Here is a 20863-nt window from a genome sequence, read left to right on the forward strand (position 1 = left end):
GCATAGTCATGTCAGTCCACATGCAGGTGGCCAATTGAATTACAATTTACCCTATAGTAACTGTTTGAACTAGCCTATCACTCTGGTCAGAATTGGCGCACAAGTTTGGCAGACAAAAGGCAGGGTTTACATTCTTTGGCAGTTAGGGGTTCCGAATTCCTAAATGAGCCGGTTTCCAGTAAGGGTGTGCTCAGCGGCTTGACTAGGGTGGGGGAGTGTCTTAAGCAATAAGTAGGTCATGTGGGGGTTATACATGAGATGGTGGGTGTAGCACAAAATGGAGTTAGTCTTGCTCTGCTTGTCCAGGGGTAGGGGATTTTTGTTAAATTCCTTGGGTCCCACAACAATTTTCTAGATATCACTCCTCAGGCAAGGGGAAAAAAAACAAACACAAGCTATTGGGACTACATCAAATTAAAAACTTTTGCACAGAGAATAAAATCATCAACAAAACAAAAAGGCAACACATTGAATGGGAAGAAGATATGTGCAAATGATATAAATACCTAAAATATAAAAAAAAAATTCATACAGCTCAACACCAAACAAATAATCTAATTAGAAAATGGGCAGAGAACCTTAATAGACATTTTTTCCAAAGACATACAGGTGGTCAACAGACATGTGAAAAGATTCCCAAAAATCACTAATCATCAGGGAATGTAAATCAAAACCACAATGAGATATCATCTCATACCTGTCAAAACAGCTAGTATTAAAAAGAAATTTAAAAAAAAGATAAGAAATAACAAATATTGGCAAAGATGTGGGGGTCTGTTGGTTGGAATGTAAACTGGTGAAGCCACTGTGAAAAACAGTATGGAGGTTCCTCAAAAAATTAAAAATAGAAATACCATATAATCTAGTAACTCCACTACTGGGAATTACCCAAAGAAAACAAAAACAATAATTCAGAAAGATATATGCACATCTATGTTTATTGCAGCATTATTTACAATAGCCAAGATATGGAAGCAGCCCAAGTGTCCAAAGATAGAGGAATGGTAAGTAAGATGTGGTAGATATATACAATGGAATATAACTTAGTCATAAAGAATAATGAAATCTTGCCATTCAACAACAACATGGATGGACCTAGAGGATATTATGCTAAGTAAAATAAATCAGACAAAGGCAAAAACCATATGATTTCACTTATAATGTGGAACCTAAAAAAACAAAACAAACAGTCATAAATACAGAGAACAAACTGGTGTGTTGCCAAAGGGGAGGGAGATAGGGAGGATAGGTAAAATATGTAAAGAGAATTAAGAGGTACGAACTTCCAGTTATAAAGTTAATATGTCATAGGAATGAATAGGGAACATGGTCAATAATACTGTAATAACTTTGTATGGTGACAGAAGATAATTACACTTTTCATGATGACCACTGCATAATGTATAGAATTGTTAAATCACTATGTTGTATACCTGAAACTAATACAGCATTATATGGCAATTATATTCAATAAAAATAAATGAACTTCAAAGTAGCTGAAATTCAAATTTGGTTTAAAAGGTTACACTGGGCCAGGAATCAAGATGGTGAAAGGGCGGGCCTACGCCGGCCGACTCCATCTTGTTCTGTGCCCTTCACCTTGACCACGCCTCCTCCCCTTGAGTAACCTCCCGCTCACCTGCCTAACAGGACTCCGACCCTTCCCCAGCCAATCGGCTGAGGCCACAGCCATTACCTCACCAACTGCCCCTAGGCCCCAATAAAACCTTTGTCCTTTTGAAACTCGCTCTCTCTCCCCGGTATCTCACCGCTGCGTCAGTGCAGGTAGGGGATTGAGCTCGAGCTAGCTCAAATAAAGGCTCTTTTGCTTTAAGTCGGACTTGGCTCCCTGGCGGTCTTTGGGGGTCTTTGGGGATCACGAATTCTGGGCATAACAATGGCAGGGGGAGGGGTGAGATGGGAGCATAAGGCAAGCTGACAGGCTGTCGCAAACACCCCCTCCCCACCCACAGGTGGGATATTTGTGATATTCCTCAGGCACTCCCGGCTGCCCAAGAACAAAGAAAAGGGGAAAAACAAATGGCTAACTGATAGAGATCATAGTTCTGAAAGACTTGAGTCTCCATTTATTTACAAGTATCTTAGTAAATTACAAGAAAAAGGCAATCTTATCAATAGCCTAATCTTCAGAAACTTATAGACTCTGGTTCCTGGAGTCCCAACATCACCCCTCCACAGTGATGTGGGAAACAAAGGCAGAAGGAAATGGCAGACAGAACTAAATTTCCTTATAACCTGCAGCCCATTGACAAATACTTGAGGCAGGCAGAGTAAAAGGTTTCCCCAGGACCTCCCTACAGTCCTAATGCTAATGCTTTGCTAGAGGGAAAACTACCTTAGCTTGACAATAGCTAGACCTCCAGTATCCTGGGAGTGGGAGTCTTCTTCAGCATATGGAAACCTCACTGGAAACTTCCCCTGGACTTTACTTCCCCCAACCCCAGAGTATAAAACCAGTCTCTCCTCATAGTCCCAGGGCAGCTCTTTCTGCCCATGGGTCCTGTCCTGGTACTTCAATAAAATCACTTTTTGCACCAAAAACGTCTTAAAGAACTATTTCTTGGCTGTCAGCTGCGGACCCCACTAAAACCTCATCAGGGGGACCCTGGGCTTTTCCAATACAGCTGTATCGAGGTCAGATCACTTGAACACCCAGGAAAGCCATCTACAGCTTGGCATGTAAAAGGTGCATGGAAGTAAATTAGGAGAGAGAAAAACAGAGGTGCTGTGGAGGGGAGGGAACCCTTTCCATGGAGAGACAAAAAGGAGAGAAAGTAAAGGGTTGAGAGAAGGCAGCCTCGGGTTCGCACAAGAGGAAAACCTCTCTGGACCATGGACTGGGGAGCAAGAAGTACTTAGGGCTGAGTGTTGCAGGTTTTATTTTATTTTATTTTTTTTGAAACAGCATTTGGAGCTCAAACTCTGAGGTTTTCGAAGTTCAAGACTTTCCCAGAATGGAGCTGTGGCACATGCTCCTGGGGAGGAGGGGGGTTGCCCCAGAGTGCATACTAAGGTGTAGGAGATGGTCTCCAGGGTCCACTGTGAGAGAACATTCCCCTTCCTGGAATACTTTTGGAAGAGGGTATATCGTCTCCCCAAGGATGAAAGACCCTGTAGGGGCCAGCCAAAGGCCTTTCATTAGCAGGGGACAGAAGAGCACCCAGAGGGAATATAACCTTTGCTGCTTTTAGCAGTGCTACACCATAGATTCTGCATACCCTGCAGGCACAGGACTATTTTTCAGGGACAGAGAGCCTCAGACACAGCCTGGAAAGGCTGTACTCCAGAGGAGGGGAGCAGACCTGCATGTTGTGTGGTCCTCTAAGACTTCAGGTTTTGAGTCCCAGCTTCTGACCAAAGAAAAAATGTAGGAGAATTGTGATGCAGGGTAAACTGACTGCCCTTGCTATTCTGTGAGGGCTGCCAGAACAGCAGGGGTATGCGATCCCAGTCCAGGGACAAGAGACTGGGGTGGCACCAATTTCACTCCAACACCAACATGGTGGGGCATCAGAGAGCAACACAGAGGCCCCCAAGTGGAGGAGGGCATTTATACCAAACTCGTCTCCCACCTACCCCCAACTCCACCACGTGCTGGGCAACTGCTTATTTACTGGGGCAAGACTGACTGACTCTGAGCCAATGCAGTGAACCTCTCCTCCACAATACCAGCACAGAGAGCATCCCCATGCACCAAGTACACTGAAAATCAAGTGCTCCAAAATGACACCTGCAGTTTTTTCTCTTTTATCTTTTGGAATCAGGCTCATACATTCTTGGTTTTTTTTTTGTTTTTTTGTTTTTTTCATTTCATATTCTTTCTCTCTCTCTTTTTGGATCAGGCTTTTTTTATTCTTTTCTGTTTCTTTTTTCTTTTCTTCTTTTTTTTTCCTTTCTTTTTCTTTGGAATAGACTTACAGTTTTTTGATTCTCTGTTTCATATTATTTGTTCCTTTTCCTTTTCTCTTTGGGACCAGGTTTTCATTTTCCCCCTTTCTCCAGGCTTACTTGAACAAACAAATCAAAGCACACCTAGTTAAAGGTCCCAACACTCCCCCACTACAAGCAGGGAGGAGCTCTGCAGAGGACTGACCGTGGGAAAGAGGAGCCAAAATACAATAGCAGAGTGCACACAGCATACACCAGAAACACTTCCTGAAGGGCCAGGCCTTGGATAGTGTATGACCCTTTTTTAATATAGCAGTACTTCCAGGTACAGGAAATATAACGGGCTTTTAAAACACACAAAAAACAGAAATTTAGCCAAAATGACAAGATGGAGGATTCTCCCCACAAAAAATTCTCCCAAAAAGAAGAAATGACAGCCAGAGACTTGCTCAAAATGGATATTAGCAATATATCTGAACAATAATTTAGAAAAAGTCATAAGACTACTATTTAGGCCTGAAAAAAAGCCTAGAAGACACCAGAAAAAACTCTTGCTGCAGAGATCAAAGACCTGAAAACTAGTCAGGACAAAATAAAAATTGCTATAACTGAGATGCAAAACCAACTGGATATAGTCACAACAAGGATTGAAAAAGCAGAGAGAGAATCAGTGATACAGAAGACAAAATTATGGAAAATATTTAAGCTGAAAAAAAAAAGAGTGAAAGGAAATTATTACATCATAAAGGGAGAATTAGAGAACTTAGTGATTCGATGAAACAAAACAATATCCATATTGTTACAGAACCAGGCTGGATCGCTGGCGGAAAAACCAAGCGGCACTCAGAGATGTTGGTGCATCGGCGTTTTATTTTACACCAGTGGGCTCAGAGAAGATCCTTCTCCAGAGATCTGAGCCCCGAACGCAAGTAGGAAAGATAATTTATAGCGTTATCTCTTCTGCATTCATGGTGGCTTGTACACGCATGGCAAACAGAGCAGGAAGAACCTGGAAGAGGAGTCTCTAAGCTAAGAACTAGAGCTTATGTTAGTCCCATCGGCCATCTTATGGTGCAGAACTTTACTTATTTTCCCAACATTCCCCCCTTTGATGCCTTTTTTAACAAAAAAAATCTGTTTCAGTAGGCATCACCCTTTAGCTCTAGGGGTTGGTACCTTCAGAGGGCTAAGATGAATGTTGCAGTTTCCAGGTAATGTTGAGGGACCTGGTCAGGCTTTGCATAATGTCCGCTACAAATGCAGGTCCGTTGTCACTGGGTATGGTTAGGAGCAGACCAAATCAAGGCACGATTTCCTGTAGAAGAGCTTTGGCCACCTCATGACTTCATTCCATCCTTGTTGGGAAGGCTTTGACCCATCCTGAATATGTGCAGATTATTACAAGGAAGTACCTGAATCCTTTGCTTGGTTGTATATCTGTAAAGTCCACCTCCAAGTCTTCAAAAGGGGTGGCCCCATTCTTGGAATAAACCAGATCTCCTGGGTTTATATTGGGTGGGTTTCTAGTAATTGTCAGATCTGGTTTAGGGAGGATATGGTTTGAATATTTAGAGATCCATCCCGTCTTCCAATTGTTTAAATAATCTTGTGCCCATGGGGTTTTATTACTATCCTCACAGAATAACAAGCACAGAAGACTGTCTATACATGAAATATTGTGGACAATTTTTCTGACGTTTACCTCAAGTTGTCTAGCTTAGGCAAACAGCAAACATTTAAAGACAATCGTAACTAGAATTTAACATCCATAACAGTGCATTGTTGAAACATAGTTTTTCTCTCTAAAAACCCCCATTTCCAGAGATAGCCAAATTGAGACCAATGCATTTGTAGAACAAACCCAGTCTTAACAAACCTGGCCTAATTATTTACATAAGCTCAGCAAGAATAGCGATTGATCATGAGGATCTTTAAAGTTTGCTTTGCTGGAAACTTTTATAAGGAATTTCCAGGTTGAACTTTTTAGTAGCTTCTCCAGGCCAGAAGCCAAGCCAAATACTTGCCATCGGACAGGCCTGCAATACCTGTAGAATTGGGCGAATTCCTCTTCACCAGGTCCCCAAGGTATCCTTAGGTTCTTGCACCTGCCAGGAAGTGACCTTCTTTATTCACCTGGTGAGGCTGCTGGGAGCTCTGTAAGCAAGGTATCAGGCCAACATTTCCTTTATGGCTCCATGTTTCATAAAGTCACCCCAAGTTCCTTAAAGCTGTCTGGTCATATCTGAATCTATGCATGTCACTCTCAAATATGACATTCCAGTCAAAGCCTTGGTAAAATAACCAGTATTTCCAATGGTGACCTGTTACAAGATGAACAGATTCTTATTGAATTTATGCAAACAATTGTAATTGCCATGAAAGAAAGAATACTCACTGAGAGTTTTTGAATTTCAGAGGGTTTAGGTTGAGAGAAAAGATAAATGCTTCAGTTTACAAATGAATACTTTATGACACTTCTTTATGACATGTTATGACATATCTTAAGAGAAAGTCTCCTTAATCTGGAAGAGCAAACATTAGAGAGCCAGCAATATTTCCAACAAGAGTCACAAAACTGTAATCTTCCTCAGTTCATTTAGTCCCATGTTCCTAATTCTTGTTCAGTTTGAATGCAGCTTTTTAGCTCTGGAAATTCTTACCCATTTTAGTATTAACCTTAAAGATGTCAAATACCTGTATTTGTCCTAAAAGTCCTTTTTATAAATCTCCTTGAAGAAGAAACACGTTTTGTGAGAGAATAAGAACAATTATAAATGACAAAATCTCAGAAATGGACATTGTTAAAGATCTGATGAGAGTTCGTTATGATGCAATTAACAAAGAAATTCGGTTATTTCTGTGACACATAACACTTCAGGTAATCAGAATATTAAGTGATGACCTTATCCCAAAACATTAAAACTTTAGGAATTGCATATATATTTGGGCAGTTACAGCATTTACCCACGCAATACAACCTAAGGCTTACCATTTTATGACAGTGCTTTTCCAAGCAACTTAGCATCCCAAATAAAAGGGCCTAATTGGTCAAAGACTTCATTTACCATTTAAATCCTGGGAAGTTTGTTAAAACCTTAGGAAGTAATAAAGCACATCCTAAATAGGATTACAGATCATTACAAATCTTAAAACCTTATTTATTCAACCAAGGTGGCAATAAGAGATCTTAAAGGTGAATGTATAGCATTATATTGTTGTTAGCAAAACCTAGCTCCTTTAACATTGAGAAGTTTTAACTAGCAATCAAAGACCTGATAAAGATGAAACCTAAAGCTTTGGTTTCCCTGGCAGGCAAAAAGAGAAAAATACCTTTGTTTACATCGTCTTATCAAGAGTAGATCAACAGTCCAAGAAAACTGTCTTTTGAATAGAGAGAAAAGCAGAATTTCAACCTTATACCAATGTACTTTTAAAATTCCACTCATCGGGGCGCCTGGGTGGCGCAGTCGGTTAAGCATCCGACTTCAGCCAGGTCACGATCTCGCGGTCCGGGAGTTCGAGCCCCGCGTCAGGCTCTGGGCTGATGGCTCAGAGCCTGGAGCCTGTTTCCGATTCTGTGTCTCCCTCTCTCTCTGCCCCTCCCCCGTTCATGCTCTGTCTCTCTCTGTCCCAAAAATAAATAAATAAAAAAAAAAAATTCCATTCATCTCAACCTTAGTCCATCCTGAGCACACATAAAATTCCTTTCCAAAGGCTTCCCTTCATGAACCTTCTACAACTTTCCTTTGCCTTCAAACTTTGTCCCAAAGCCATTTCTCTCCAAACCACCAGCCTCATTTAGGGCAAAATTACTTTCTTTTGCCCTCAACAAAAAATGTATTTCCATTCCTTATATCTTTCTTACATATCTCCCACTTTCCTACATACAGGGTTGCTTTCCTTATTTTCATCAGTCTTAAGTACACTTGGCAGAATTTTAACTCTTAGGAAACCTTAGTCTCCAATTGAGGACTTAGTAACCAACAGAGAGGTGTTTACATCAGAATTTTTTAGATGGTAAATTAATGAACCAATTAAGCACAAAGCGTGTCTTCCAATAGGTCCAAATAGCCTTAGTTTCTCTGCAATAAGAAGTTAAAAACACAAACCTATGTTCAGTAATCAAAGCTTTAGCACTCTATCCTATTTGGAAAAGACCTAGATGTCCAATGAATTGAATCTCATTTTATCATGCAATCAAAACTTTAAAGTTTCAGGTTACCAAAGACCTTGAAAGCTATCTTAACAATTACACATGAAAACTTTGAGATAGACAAAATTAACTACCATTTTAAGCCATCTTTTTGCTAACAAATTGCAATAGAGATAACATGAGCCTATTTGACCTTTAGTCAACCTTGGTAGAATGAAAGTTTCATATTTAATGCTGATAACTTTAAAGACAGATCCAACAAACTTAAATTAGTTTAAACACCGAATATGTTTCACCTGCGTCCACTTGAAACTCAATCAATTGTCCCCCATTGTTAATTTTCACTTGGGACTCGAGTGGAGGTACCTAAAGTGGGTGGTCCAAGGGGGTACACTTTGCTCCTTGACCTCCAGGGTGGGAGGAGGAGCCAATGGTGCCTGAGGCACTAAGAATGGTATAGGAACCAGTTATACAGGCCTCACCCAAATTGGTGCAGAAACAGGAAGGGGAGAAGAAGGCAGAAGAGGCAAGGTGCCAGCAGAAGGCAGAGAAGGAAAACCCAATGCAAAACCTTAGCTCAGACAGAAGAGCAGATGCCATGTTTTTCTACCAAAGTGGAAATATGGAGTCCACATTAAGCCAGGGAAGACCGGGAATTTCCCCAAAACAAATGGAGTTTCAGCAGCTTCTTGGGAATATTCCTTAAAGTCCCCATCCCAAGGTAGACTAACCATAGTTGGCTCCAATTATAGCTGTTAACCCCAGAAATGAATGAGGGAGAAGCCCTCACATCTATTAGGCAGAAGAACAGAGAGAGAGAGAGTCAACATCCCCTTCAGTCTGATTCTACCTTGGTCAGACCAGTAAGTTCTCCTTCTCAAGGTTCCTCCCGATATTGGCTGGGTTTTGGGGGTCCCTTCCAATTCGGACACTCATTCTTCCAATGTTCCTTTTCCTTGCAGTAGGCACATTAGTCTTTTGCTAAGGGGGCTCTGGGCTTTCCCCACTTTGGTGGTTGAAGCTTCTCCATCTTTGCATTGTCCTTTTCTTTCAGTGCTGCTGTGAGAAGGGTGACCCTCTTTTTTCAGCTTCCCTCTCAGCTGTGACCTACCTGTTCATGAAAACTTTATTGGTGACCTCTATCAACTGAGTGATATTCATCCTAGCTAAGCCCTCTAGCTTTTGGAGTTTTCTCCTGATGTCCGAGGCACAGTCTGGCTGCTGGCCCTGGTGAGAGAGGATTCTCCGGGCCTGGGGGTGGAGAAGAGAAGAGTGGAGGAGTTTCAGGTCCCTGTGTGGGGGGGAAGTGGGGGCTCAATGGGTAAGGTGGAGGAAAGACAGGATCCTCCTCTGGGTCTCCCACAAATACTGTGGGAACAGTGGGCTGCTTCTTTGGTTCTCTGGGTGAGGCAGCTAAAACCTTTGCCTGACTCTGCTTGTTATGGATGAATCACACACAAGGTGGGAGATTTGGGGCAACTTCAAGCCAGGAATCGATATATGGAAATTGGTCGGGGTGACCTGGGTTTCCAGTGACTACTTGCCAAACCTGCGGACCAGTTGGACACCTAATGTTCCTTCTGAGGACTATCCTACATTGAACATGGGCCATTTTAGTTCACAAAAGGTCCTTAACTTCCCAGGTGTCATTTTCATCCCAGAGTCGCCTGAGAATCCCTTTTTGAAGTTCTTAAGCATGACCTTGAGGATCATGGGCTTACTCTGTTTTGACCCCATTATTAATCCTTTTCCTGTGTCTGGTGTCACAAAGGCAGACAGAGGGGTAGGGGTGCCCCTTCTAATGAGGAGACCAGTCAGATGTCTGTTTGGCCATGTCCCAAAGGCACTTAGGTGACACTCAGCCATAGTGGTCTCAGCTTTGTGACTTACGATCAGAAACTATTCCAATGCCACCATAGGCTATATGCCATTCACCACAGAATCGCAGATGGGCCCACTCAGACTCCGTGGGCTTTTGGGAACCTTAAGGGTGCCCACCCATGGAGCCACAGAATCGAACTTGGCAGGCAAGCTACACTGAGTCTCACATTCGCACTCACATATACATCAGAGGTTATTACATTCCCTCCCACAGAATTCCTACTTGTGAGACCTCTGAGGTCTCTGGGATCCGGTCCCCCTTCCACCACTATGGCTGGGCCAGACAGAATTGGAGCCACAGGCCTTACCAGTATCTGACATCAGGTCCAGGTCCTCACTTCCAAGTCTCCTTGAGTCCAGTGGGAATGGTGGAGCGGGGCTGGTCTGAGGAGACCGAGTGGGAGACTGCCAAAAATCCTGCAGGGAGCACCTTCTCCATTGCAATTCTTTATTCCTTCACCGCCTCGCCATTCTCCCAAACTGGTGGCAACAATGGGCCAGCGCAATTGGGTTTCCCAATCAGAGAACCAAATATGTCATGGAACCAGGCTGGATCGCTGGCAGAAAAACCACATGGCACTTGGAGATGTTGGTGGATGGGTGTTTTATTTTACACCAGCAGACTCAGAGGAGATCCTTCTCCAGAGATCTGAGCCCTGAACACAAGTGGGAGGGGTAATTTATAGCGTTGTCTCTTCTGCATTCATGGTGCTTTGCGTGGCAAACAGAGCAGGAAGAACCTGGAAGAGGAGTCTCTAAGCTAGAAACTAGAGCTTATGTTAGTCCCGTCGGCCATCTTATGGTGCAGAACTTTACTTATTTTCCCAACAATATCATAGGAGTCCCAAAAGAAGAATAGAGGGAAAAAAGGACAAAAGGTTTACTTAACCTTTTGTTATTATACAAATTATAATTATAGCTGAGAACAAATTATAGCTGAGAACTTCACTAATCTTGGGAAGGAAACAGGCATTCAAGTCTAAGAAGCACAGAGAACTCCCCTCAAAATCAACAAAAACAGGTCAACACCACAAAACATCACAGTGAAACTTGCAAAAAAAGATAGAATTCTGAAAGCAGCTAGGGACAAAATGTCCTTCACTGACAAAGATAGACACATAAGGTTAGCAGTAGACCTGTCCACTGAAATTTGGCAGGCCAGAAGGGAGTGGCTGGAAATATTCAATGTACTGAACAGGAAAAATATGCAGCCAAGAATGCTTTATCCAGGAAGGCTGTCATTCAGAACAGAAGAAGAGGTAAAGAGTTTCCCAGACAAACAAAAAGTAAAGGAGTTCTTAACCACTAAACCAGCCCTGCAAGAAATTTTAAGGGGGACTCTCTGAGTGGAGAAACAAAGATGAAAGCAACAAAGACTACAAAGGACTGGATAACATCACCAGAAACACCAACTCTATAGACAACACAATGGCACTAAATCCGTATCTTTCAATAATCACTCTGAATGTAAATGGACTAAATGCTCCAGTCAAAAGACACAGGGTATCAGAATGGATTAAAAAAAAATCCATCTATATTCTGCCTACAAGAGACATATTTTAGACTGAAAAACACCTCCACATCAAAAGTGAGGGAATTGAAAACCATTTATCATGCTAAGGGAAGTAAAAAGAAAGGCAGAGTAGCCATACTTATATCAGACAAACTAGATTTCAAAGCAAAGACTGTAACAAGAGATGAAAAACAGCATTATATCATAATTAAGGGGTCTATCCACCAAGAAGACCTAACAATTGTAAATATATTTATGCCCCCAACTTGGAAAATCCAAATATATAAATCAACTAATAATAAACATAAATAAACTTGCTGATAATAATACCAAAATAGTAAGGGACTTTAATACCCCATTTTCAACAATGGACAGATGATCTAAGCAGAAAATCAACAAGGAAACAATGGCTTTGAATGACACAATGAACCATATGGACTTAACAGATATAGTCAGAACTTTTCATCATAAAGCAGCAGAAAACACATTATTCTCAAGTGCACATGTAACATTTTCCAGAATGCACATAATGGGTCACAAATCAGCTCTCAACAGGTACAAAAAGACTGAGATGATATCGTGCATATTTATGGATCACAATGCTATGAAACTTGAAATAAATCACACGAAAAAGTTTGGAAAAACCACAAATACATGAAAGTTAAAGAACATCCTTACTAAAGAATGAATGGGTTAACCAAGAAATTAATAAAGAAATTTAAAAATACATGGAAGCAAATGAAAATGAAGACACGACAGTCCAAACCCTTTGGGATGCAGCAAAGGCAGTCCTACGAGGAAAGTACATTGCAATAAAGGCCTATCTCAAGAAGCAAGAAAGGTCCCAAATACACAACCTAACCTTATGCCTATAGGAGCTAAAACAGAAGCAGCAAATAAAGCCTAAAGCCATAAGAGAAGAAGGGAAAAAATAAAGATTAGAGCAGAAGTAAATGATATTAAAAAAAAAAACAGAACAGATCAATGAAACAAAAAACCAGTTCTCTGAAATAATAAACAAAATTGATAAACCCTTAGCAAGACCTATCAAAAAGAAAAGAGAGAACACAAATAAATAAAATCACAAATGAAAGAGGAGAGATCACATGATTAGAGATCATGTCTAATACCACAGACATAGAAACAATTATCAGAGAATACTAGAAAAATTACATGCCAAGATAATGGCCAAACTAGAGGAAACGGAAAAATTCCTCACGTACTACCAAAACTGAAACAGGAAGAAATAAAAATTTGAACGCATCCATAACCAGGAAAGAAATTGAATCAGTAATGAAAAATCTCCTAACAAACAAGATTCATGGGCCAGACAGCTTCCCAGGGGAATTCTACCAGACATTTAAAGAGTTAATACCTATTCTTCTCAAACTGTTCCAAAAAATAGAAATGGAAGGAAAGCTTCCAAACTCATTCTCTGAAGCCCACATTACCTTGATTCCAAAAACTTACAAAGACCCCACTAAAAAGGAGAATTATAGACCAATATCCCTGATGAACTTGGATGCAAAAATTCTCAGCCAAGATACTAACAAATACAATTCAACAATACATTAAAAGAATTATTCATCATGATCAAGTGGGATTTATTCCTAGATTGCAGGGCTGGTTCAATATTTGCAAATCAATCAACATGATACACCACATTTATAAAAGAAAGGATGTGAGCCATATGATCCTGTCAATAGATGCAGAAAAAGCACTTAACAAAATACAGCATCGCTTCTTCATAAATCCCTTAAGAAAGTAGGGATAGTAGGAACATACCTCAACATGATAAAGGCCATATATGAAAGACCCACAGCTAATATCATCCTCAATGAGGAAAAACTGAGAGACTTCCCCCTAAGATCAAGAACACAACAGGGATGTCCACTCTCACCACTGTGGTTCGACACAGTATTGAAAGTCTTAACCTCAGCAATCAGACAACAAAAAGAAATAAAAGGCATACAAATTGGCCAGGAAGAAGTCAAATTTCTACTCTTCACAGATTCATTCTTTCAGAAAACTGGAAGACTCCACAAAAAAACTGCTAGAACTGATACATAAATTCAGCAAAGTTGCAGGATAGAAAAACAAAGTACAGAAATTGGTTGTGTTTCTATATACCCATAATGCAGCAGAAGAAAGAGAAATCAAGGAATCAACCCTTTTACAATTACACCACAAGCCATAAGATACCTTGGAATAAACCTAACCAAAGAGGTAAAGGGTCTTTACACTGAAAACTATAGAAAACTTGTGGAAAAAACTGAAGACACAAGCAATTGGAAAAACATTCCTTGCTCATGAATTAGAAGAACAAACACTGTTAAAATGTCAATATCACCCAAAGCAATCTACACATTCAATGCAATCCCTATGAAAATAACACCAGAAATCTTCACAGAGCTAAAACAAACAATTCAAAAATGTGTACGGAACCAAGAAAGACCCCAAATACCCAAGTAATGTTGAAAAAGCAAACCAAAGCTGGAGGCATCACAATCCTGGACTTTAGCCTATACTACAAAGCTGTAATCATCAACACAATATGGACCTGGCACATAGATCAGTGTAAAATAACAGAATCCATAAATGGACCCACAAATGTAGGGCCAACCAATCTTCCACAAAGCAAGAAAGAGTATGGACAAAAGACAGTCTCTGCAGCAAATGGTGCTGGGAAAACTGGACATGCAGAGGAATAAAACTGGACCACTTTCTTACACCATACACAAAAATAAATTCAAAATGCATGAAAGACCTAAATGTGATACAGGAAACCATCAAAATCCTACAGGAGAACATAGGCAGCAACCTCTTTGACATTGTTCATAGTAACTTATTACTAGATATGTCTCCTGAGGCAAACCAAAGCAAAACCAAACTATTGGGACATCATCAAAATAAAAAGCTTCTGCAAAGCAAAGGAAATGATCAAAAAAATGAAAAGGCAACCAACAGAATGGGACAAGATATTTGCAAATGACATATCTGATAAACGGTTAGTATCCAAAATCCATAAAGCATTTATCAAACTCAATACCCACAAAATAAATAATCCAGTGAAGAAATGGGCAGGACATGAATAGACATTTTTTCAAAGAAGACATCCAGATGGCCAACCAACACATGAAAAGATGTTCAACATCACTCATCATCAGGGAAATACAAATCAAAACCACAGTGAGATACCAATTCACACCTGTCTGAATGGCTAAAATGAACAACTCTGGAAATAACAGATGTTGGCAAGGATGCAGAGAAAGGGGAACACTTTTACACTGGTTGGTGGAAATGCAAACTGGTGCAGCCACTCTGAAAAACAGTGTGGAGGCTCCTCAAAAGATTAAAAATAGAACTATCCTACAACCCAGCAATTTCACTACTAGGTATGTATCCAAAGGATACAGGAGTGCTGATTCATAGGGGCACATGTACCCAATGTTTATTTACAGCAGTGCTATCAACAAGAGCCAAATTATAGAAAGAGCCCGAAAGACCACTGACTGATGAATGAATAAAGATCTGTGGGTACATATATATAATGGAGTATTACCCAGCCTTAGAAAAGAATGAAATCTTGCCATATGCAATGATGTGGAGCTAGAGAGTGTTATGCTAAGTGAATGAGTCAGTCACAGACAAAGATAAATACCATATGATTTCACACACATGTAGAATTTAAGAAACAAATTTAAATTCTTTAACAAGAATTTAAGAGCAAAGGGGAAAAAGAGGGAGAGAGAGACAAACCAAGAGACAGACTCTTTACTATAAAGAACCAACTGATGGTTACCAGAGGGGAGGTGGGTAAGGGGGTGGGTTACATAGGTGATGATGGGTATTAAGGAGTGCATTTGTTGTGATGAGCACTGGGTGTTGTATGTACGTGATGAATCCCTAAATTCTACACCTGAAACTAATATTACATTGTATGTTAACTGGAATTTAAATTAAAAAAAGAAAGAAAAGCTGGGATTGAATATAAAGAATAAATATTTCATAGAAAAGGAAATACAAATGGCTCAACCTCTTCTGTCATAAGGTAAAAGTGAATTAAGGCAATACTGAGATACCATTTCTCATCTATCAGATTGGTAAATGTCCAAAGTTGGATAATGCAGTCTTCTGGGAAATGAAACACTCTCTTACATAGCTGGTAGGAATGTCTATGCAAAGCAGTTTGGCAATATCTATCAAAATTACAAATGCATATACCCTTGACTAGACAAATTCTTGGAATTTAACTTGTACTCTATAAAATTACATACATATGCAGCATTATTTGCATTAGGAAAAGATGAGAAACAACCCAGATGTCTATCAACAGGGTTAAATAGACCATAGTACTCTTGTAAAATATAATACTAAGCAGTTATAATAAAGTACTCTGTGTATTGCCATGAAAAGATCTCTAAATGTATTATGAAATATAAAAAGCAGGGGTGTCTGAGTGGCTCAGTCGGTTAAGTATCTGATTCTTGACTTTAGCTTGGGTCTCGATCTCATGGTTCATGAGTTTGAGCCCTGCGCTGGGCTCTGCGTTGACAGTGCAAAGCCTGCCTGGGATTCTCTTTCTTTCTCTCTCTCTCTCCCTATACATACATACATACATACATACATACATACATACATACATACAAAAAAATAAAAAAGCAAAGTAGAATACAGTGTTAAAACTTATTGAAAATAAGATTTCAGGCTGGTTTTGGCCTATATATGCATGAATATGTTAGAAGATAAACAACCAACTTTTAAAATTGGTGACTTATGAAGATTGAGTAGAAAACTGACACATCAGGGGAAGAAATAATAGAAATAATAGAAATAATAATTTGCACAGTATACCTTTTGCTTGATTTTGACCATGTGAATTTGTCACCAAAATTTTAAAATGCCAACAGATTTTGTAACCAAAACTGAAGCAATGATTAGAAATAGTTGCTAAGGAATAATCTTAGCCTGAGGCAAGACTGCACCCCAGACCTTTCATTCATATCTTTGCCAGGCAATGGTAGCCAGCTCAGAGACAAAAATGAGATTGAGGAAGTGGCCTTCCAAAACCAAGCTTCTTGTTTCAGATGGCCTCAAGGTAACAACCACCACTAAGTTCAAAGAGAAGGAATGGACTCAGAATAGAAGACATTAAGTGAAAGACATAAACTTTTTACATTTAAAAATTGTTTATTTGAGATCGTTAGTGTGGTTACTTACGCTGAACTGAGTAGACACAGAAATATCTAGAGCCTAGTAAATTTTTTAATGGATTGCATTACCAAAAAAAACCTTACCTGCACAAGCCTGTTAAAATCCTCAAGCAATTCCTAGACCTCCAAATCCAAACAGCAGGCAGTGTGATGAAAACTTTGCAGTCCCCAAGAATGGTGAAGGGTAGCAGAACAGTCCACCTCAAAATATACCACTTTGACAAAGGATTATTTTGAGCTGAAGGGAACTGAGAAGAAACAGATTCTCTGCCTTCTCCTTCTCTACCAGGAAGAGCAGGAGAATTGTTAATCACCAGAGGCAATTCTAGACTCTTATCAACCTGGAGGTGACACCAGAGAAATCTATAGAACAAAACTTATTAACTAGCCTTTACCATATATATTTGCCATTAATTTTTGCCATATATTTACCTTCTCATGGAGTGCCACCCTTTAAAGGTTAAAATCCCTTTTCCTTTGTAACTTGCCACTTATCTACAAATTTATTGTTCTTTGTTCAGATGCTATATAAGCCCCCTAGTTCTAACCATACCTTTTAATTATGCGTCACTGAGTACTCTCATGTGTACATAAATGGAAGCATTAATAAACTTCTATTTGTTTTTCTCTTGTTAATCTGTCTTTGTCAGTCTAACTTGCAGGGCTCCAAGCAATGAATCTAAGACAGGTAGAGGAAAAAGATGTTTTTTCCTCTCCCCTACAAGGACATACTGTGCAATGACTACCTCAGCAGTGGCCTTGGAAGAAAATTCTTAAGGAAGACAAATCCAACAAGGCAGAGCCAGGGCTACAGAGGTCAAATGACTTGACAGCTCCTCCCAGAGGAGCTTCCAGAATGGCTAACCAAGGGATTTACTTCACTTCAGAGCAGGAGGGGTTTCACAAGTTTTGTTAGGAGAATATGATAACTACTAAGCACCAGAAACTATTACATGTTTCCTATTTTTTTCTATTTCCCTATATTTCCTAACTTCATTAGAATTATCCTATTCTCAGGCCACTGTTGTATATTTGGGTGGGGGGATAGGGATGGCTAATAACTTTTAGTTTATAGACTGCTGGATAAGGAGCCAAATCTGGATCTTCTGGATAAAACTATAAATTACCCAGAAATATGGGCTTCAAATTGGATGGGAGCTTAGGTGGATGGTTTGTGGGAGAGAATGCAATGGACAGAATCCAATGGAACCCACTGGAAATGGCTGTTCCAGTACATGGATAACCACTGCTGTGTGAATACCAACACTTCAGAATATGAAGTGAACACAACACTTCAGAATATGACATACATACCACCTCTTGCCAATTACATGCTATCCAAAGAACACTCTAAAACTTGTTACTAGCAAGGAGTCTTCAGATCACATTATGACATCTGTGACATCCAACACTACTTAGATGCTTCAACAGTCAAAAGGAAAATACACATGAATTTCAGATGCACGTTGTGGATGCCATACAAGAATTATATTTGGTGACAATAACAGACAGATGTTCTAAAGTTCTCAGTGTCTCCATCACCAAGGAGTTTGATAGTGACTTTACCATCACCCTGGATATCATGGCAGTTCAGAATGTAAGCCAAGCTTTGTAACATGTGTGAAGACTGAGCAGCTAGGTAGGAGAAGTTTTACAGTTAAAATATGTGTTGAAGAGGGGGCCAGCCTCAAAGAAGTTGACTCTTATACAATTCCTTCTAATGTTCTCACTTTTATGTTGAAATATTTCACAGATTTCATAGGTGACAAAGCTGTTTAAGCATATGAAATTTCCTGAGTTTCTTGACAAACACAGGTCCCAGATGAATACAGAACTGTTTATGTTCTGTATGGCACACTGGACATTAACTCTGTAAGTGGTATAAAATGGATAATGCCAAGGAACTAACCAATAATAGTAGCTCTGATATGAATCAACAAGTCTATGTCCTTCTTTATATCAGGAGAAGCTAACTGGAAAGAGAGAGTGGGAATCAGTCTACGCAAAGGGACACAAAAACTCTGGGTTAGTGACCAAAGATGTGAATTTACTGCAGAAGGTGCCAAACATAAAATCCTGCACCAACTTCTTCAGTTAAAAGAGTGCTATTTCTGCTTCAATTCAAAGCAATGTGGATCCTTTGAACTTACAGGAAGAATGCCATATTTCTGCTCTCTTCATTCCTTTGTAGGAATGTAGATCCGAGTTTCCCTCTGGTTTCAGTTTACTTTTGCTGATGAACTTCCTTTAACATCTTATAATGATACCTAATAATAATGAATGCTCTCAACTTTGCTTATCTGTAAAACTCTTAGAATGTGAAATATTTTGAATCTACTGATTTTTTTTTTTTGGCCATTACTTCTTAAAATATTTTTTCTGCTCCCTTTCCTTTCTGTGATTCCTTATCACATGTATGTTGGACTTCTTGATATTGTCCCACAGGTCACCAAAGCTCTGTTCTTTAGTCTTTTTTCTCTCTGTACTTTACTTTGTAAACTTTCTATCACTGCCTTTAACATACTAATATTGATTCGGCAGTATTTAATTGTTAAGTCAATCCAGTGGACTTTTCATTTTGATGTTATACTTTTTAACTTCTAGAAATCTATTTTCTTCTTCAGTGCAAGTTTTCCTTTAAGTTTTTAACATATTTATAATAATTGCTTTAAAACTCATGCTTGCTAATTCCATTATCTCTGACATTTCTGCGTCTGTTTCTTTTGACTGAATTTTTAGTCATATTTTCCTGCTTCTTTATATATCCTAGTATATTCTAGTACTTTTTATTACTTTCTGAACATTATGAATATTATGTTGTTGAGTGCTGGATTTTGTTGTCTTTCTTTCAAGAGTGTTGGATTTGCTTGGGATGCAGTTAAGTTACTTGTGAATAAAATTTATCCTTTTAAGTTTTTTTGAAGCTTTTTGGAGGGTAAGCCTAGTCATTAGACCTACTTTAGCCCTACTACTAAAGAGTAGCTCAACTGAATGCCCTGGGTTGGACATTCCACTCTGGCTGGTTGGCACTTAAGCATTCCAAATCCTGCCTTAGCTTTGGGAATTGTTCAGCTTATAGCTCTCAGTAGATCCTTCCCCAGCATTGTAGATTTTCACACTATACTACATATTACACATGTGTAACACAGTATTCAGCAAGATACTCAAAAGGAATCCCTATGCAGATTTTGGAATGCTTTGTCTACACAGCTTCCTCTTCTCTGGTACTCTAGCCCACAAGTTCCAGCCATGTCAGTCTCCCTAACTTTTGAGCTCTTTCTTATAGAGACTCTAGATTCTCGCTACATATCCCTTGCTATAGCACTAATGTTTGTTGTTGTTGTTGTTGTTATTGTTTTATCAGTAGAATAACCTGGCTTAACTGAAACTCTAAACTTTGTCTCCCCAATTGTGGCAACAGCTGAAATCTCTGTTCATTTTTCTTAGCCTTGGCAAGGCTGTCTGGAATTTCCTATGCATACAAGTTCAGGACCAACTAAAGATTTGGGCAGTTTACATACAGAAGTTGGGCTCTTGCCCTGTGGATCTCTCCAGGATGTCCCTCATCAATTTCCAGCTGTGGTGATTGCCTAGAGTTTCTATTCAGTTTTATCCACTTTCTGTGGCACTTATTAGAGCCTTATCTTAGGCAGATAGCCAAAAATTGGGAAACTCACCCAATGATATTTCCCTCTTCTGTGAACTCTTTTCTGTTTCTGCTACTTTTAGTTACTCTCCAGTGCCTCTGTACAGTGTTATTTCTATTGGTGCAGAGTTTATAATTTTTATCTCTAGAGAGGAGTAGGTAAGTCTGGAATATGAGCTATTCCAGTTTTACATAAAGCAAATGGTTTTAATCAGAATCTATACTGATGATAATCAAGCATGAAAGGACCTTAGGGATGTAAAATCAAAATATTTTTTCTAACACTGAATGGTGTGCTAGACACAAGAATCATATTCTTGAAATTCAGGGACTAGAAGGACACTTAAAGAAAAATAAGCAATTCAAGAATATGTAATACTTGTAATACACTTCAACTGTAGTTAGATTGTTATCAAATACAAGTGGGCAACTGTGAGATGCTCTGTAATACTTAGAAATGAAGGATGCAAGTTGAATTATAAAGTCAATGAATCAGACTTGAATGAAGCAAAGTTCCTTTAAACCACGGAGACTGACTGAATATGTGT

General features: G+C 39.5%; 1 protein-coding gene and 2 long non-coding RNA genes across 8 annotated transcripts in view; all 3 read right to left on the minus strand.

The window, feature by feature from the left end:
• The window catches only part of NRG4 (neuregulin 4), a 209158-nt gene that overhangs the window by 51817 nt on the left and 136478 nt on the right, over window positions 1–20863 (minus strand). The gene's annotated exons all lie outside the window — the stretch shown is intronic.
• On the minus strand, window positions 4760–6134 carry LOC123385846. The gene is made up of 2 exons (XR_006598990.1): window positions 5955–6134; window positions 4760–5289 (listed from the first exon to the last, which is right to left on the minus strand). It is a non-coding gene; the product is annotated as an uncharacterized LOC123385846 (long non-coding RNA).
• LOC111560796 lies at window positions 8262–10981 on the minus strand. Its single transcript, XR_002742847.2, has 2 exons — window positions 10252–10981; window positions 8262–9313 (listed from the first exon to the last, which is right to left on the minus strand). It is a non-coding gene; the product is annotated as an uncharacterized LOC111560796 (long non-coding RNA).

Source organism: Felis catus, chromosome B3 (genome assembly GCF_018350175.1).
Source record: "Felis catus isolate Fca126 chromosome B3, F.catus_Fca126_mat1.0, whole genome shotgun sequence".
NCBI classification, from domain to species: domain Eukaryota; kingdom Metazoa; phylum Chordata; class Mammalia; order Carnivora; family Felidae; genus Felis; species Felis catus.